Consider the following 3,644-nt stretch of genomic DNA (forward strand, 5'->3'; position numbering starts at 1 on the left):
CCTTCCTTTTTCTTTCTTTCTTTCTTTCTTTCTTTCTTTCTTTCTTTCTTTCTTTCTTTCTTTCTTTCTTTCTTTCTTTCTTTCTTGAGAGAGAAGATATTGCAATAGTCCAGGTGAGAGGCAATGTGGGCAAGGACTAGAGTGATGACTCTATGTGTATAGAGAGGAGGATAGGTGAGGAAAATGTTAGGAACGTAGAATCAAAAGATATGGCTATCTTGAAAAAAAGGATAAGGTAGATTGAAGATTACAGGCTGACTCCATGAAGATAGTACCAAGATATAAAGAGGCCATGAAGAAAAAAGGATGACCTGGTAAATTAGTAAGTGATTGTTGGCAATCTTAGAGAAAAGAATTTCACTTCAGTGGTTGGGCTCAAAGAATGTATGTAGAACTTCACATTGGAATTATTCTTTAAAGTATGGATAAGAATATCACAGGCAAGTATAGATAAGATGTTGGATGATTTTTGGTAATGAGGAACTCAGTATTTCATGAGGCAGCTCATTTCATTATGGGGAAAAAGAAATTCTTAGGAAATTTCTCTTACTATCAAACAAACCTTTCCAGTATTCTTTTATTTTGTTTGGTCTTAAGGGACAGAAGTAGGAGCAACATAATGGTTTTGAAAAGAGGTAAATACATACTTGATTTAAATAAAATTTTCTTTTTTTAAAACCCTTAATACCATATATTGGTTCCAAGGCAGAAAAGGGCTAGGCAATAAGGGTTAAGGTGCCCAGGGTCATACAGCTGGGAAGTATCTAAGGCCAGATTTGAATCTAGAATCTCCCATCTCTAGGTCTGGCTTTCGGTTCACTGAGCCACCTAACTGCCCTCGCAAGGTTCTTTTTAATACCTACTTTAGTAGTGAGTAGAAAATCTTGGCTCTTTGAGGTATGATAGGCAGGAGATAATTAAAAGGATCAGTATGAGCTGTGGGTTTTCAGTTGTCCCTGTCTAAACCACTACCATTTCCTTTTTCAGATATGTGTGTTTATTTTCACACACACACAAAAATACATTCCTCAGGGGTGTTTAAAGACAATTTGTCTTCCTCAGAAGAATTGTACGACTTATTTTCTTTCTATCTTAAAAGCAATACTGTGTATCCATTCCAAGGCAGAAAAGCAGTAAGGGCTAAGCTATGGGAATTAAGTGACTTGCCCAGGGTTAGGAAGTGTCTGGGGTCAAATTTGAACCCTGGGCTTCATGACTCTAGGCCTGGCTCTCAATCCACTGAGCAACCTTGCTGCCCCCTGTAGTGTGCCTCTTCCTGATGAGAGACTACAGGAATTATCTTCTCCTTGTTCTCTTTCTTGGTGCTGCTCATCCTTTGTTTCTGAAGAGGACCAATGACATCTCAATGTTGGGGACAAGGATCACTGTGTTTGACTGTGGCTGATAGGTCCAACATGAGTTCAGAAGTCTCTATCACAGTCCAGACACAAATAGTCTGTTAGAACTTTTGCAATAGAGATATCACTAGATTTTTATATTTCACATTTCTGCAATTCTGCTTTGCTCATGGAATACAGTACCTTCTTGGATGTAACTATGCCATCCTGGGCTGTTGGGTATCAGTACCTCCCACGGCTCATAATCAGTGTTAAAATTCTTCAGAGAGACTTTGAGAGGGTCCTTGTACTACTACTTCTAAGCTCTGAATGAGCACTTGTCTTGTTCTCTATAAAATAGTCCCACAACACCCTCCACTCCTCGATTTTATGCACCCTGCTCTTCTGCAATTTAATCCCACAAAATGAATTGAATCACCTATGGGATGTAAAGTTTAAGTCAGTGGTATTCCAGGCCTGCTCTTCTACCATCACTTCTCATTATTATTTTATTATTTGAAATTGTTCTTTAAAATTGTTTTATTGTCTTATAAATTTTTAAAAAGAAATATCTGGATGATTCTTCTCCTTTAACAGACTTCTTTAACCCAATACCCAACACTCTTTCTAATTAAAAAAAAATATTCCCTACAGACGGGTTCAATTTTATTTGTTTAGGGATATTAAGAGACATTTACCAATTTTTAGATATCTTGGTACACATCTTTCTAAACTTTTATCATCTTTGCTCATTTTTCTGCTTTTGCTCTAGGTTTTTAAATGAAATTTTTTCTTGAAATTTTTGTTAGTTTTAATTATTTTTCTTATAATTTTCTTTAGCTCACCTTTCTGACTCCTTCTGCTTTAGTGGTAAGTTTACTACTAGAGCTAGAACTCAAAGCTACCTCGATCTTTTTTCAAGTTGTGCAATTCACGTTTTCCATTAACTTGGCTACTTGTCCAAGTAGACAGGACAGAACACAGATGGATTCCTAAATCCTTTCCTCTAAGTTTAGTGCAGTTTCAAATGATGGACCTTTCCCCCAGTTCTCTTTATGGTTTAGTTCTCTATCTGGGATGAGTATCTTTTCACGGGCTTGGAGAGGGCAGAGTGTGCATTCCAGTTAGTTTCTGATGCTTTCCGGCTTCCTAAATCAAGAAGCTGCCTCAGGCAGAAAGGAAACACATAGTCCTTTCCTCCCCTGCTGGTGACTGGACCGAGGTAAAGTCTGCTGCTTATTATAAATGCATGGGCTGTTTGTGTCAGCAGAGACTTCAGCAAAAAGGGAATTCCCGAGTGATTCCCAAAGCATAAGCCAATGAGTTGGTTTCTGTACCTTGTTGAATCATAGAGATTGGCAGGGAAGAGTTCGGAGTGAGCAAAACTAAAGATGAACATTTTCCACTATTAATTCATAAAGCTAAAATCTTGTTGGGTTTCTTGCTTTATGATGTGAACACAATTCCTCTTTTGGATTTTTAAAAAGTTTGTAGGACAGGATAAACTGTCTACATTATTTCATCCATCTTCTTTGTCACGTGGCCTAGAACTCTCTCTCTTTCTCCCATCCCCTATGAATAATGCGTTAATTTTAGCCTCTAGTCTCCTTTGACCAAACCTCAAATTAGAGTGGGCAAGATAAGCATCCACCCAGAGTACAACATCCAGGAAGTCCGATGACACGAAATATTTTTTGAATACACATCTCCAAGCAGGCCAGGGCAACTCACAGTGGACAATTTTTTTTTGTCTACTCAAGATTAGAAAAGGTCAGTAACCAGGTCTGGCAAAGCTTATGCTTACAGCTCTCCACTAGAAGAATAAAAAGAGAAGAGAGTTTGTCTAAGCGAAGGAAAAAAGTCAGAGACTTCATTTGATCCCAGTCTGATGTTATGAGGCCAGAGGACACGATTAACCTACAGTTGAAAGAGAAGGAGAGACAGAGGCAGAGACAGAGACAGAAAGAGAGAGAGATGAATTAGACGGCAATCTGATGTTATAAGGCCAGAAGACATGGTTAAGTTGAAGCTGAAAAATAGAGAACAAGGAAATATAAATCAGAAGAAATGCTGGGGTTGTAGTCCAAGAGTTAACAGAGAGCTGGGAAACTGGTCAGAGTTCAGACTGCTTTGTTGCATTTTTATAGTTCTGGTCTATTAAAGGGAAACAGCCTCATTTCTCTAGGATTTGGCAGGAAGAGTGTCAGGTAACCAATTTGGAAGTTAATTCTTAGTCCAGATTTTGATTGAATTGAGAGTTATGATGAATCTCTCTCTCTGCCTCTCTCTGTCTCTGTCTCTGTCTCT

Source organism: Gracilinanus agilis, chromosome 5 (genome assembly GCF_016433145.1).
Source record: "Gracilinanus agilis isolate LMUSP501 chromosome 5, AgileGrace, whole genome shotgun sequence".
In the NCBI taxonomy this organism is placed as follows: Eukaryota; Metazoa; Chordata; class Mammalia; order Didelphimorphia; family Didelphidae; genus Gracilinanus; species Gracilinanus agilis.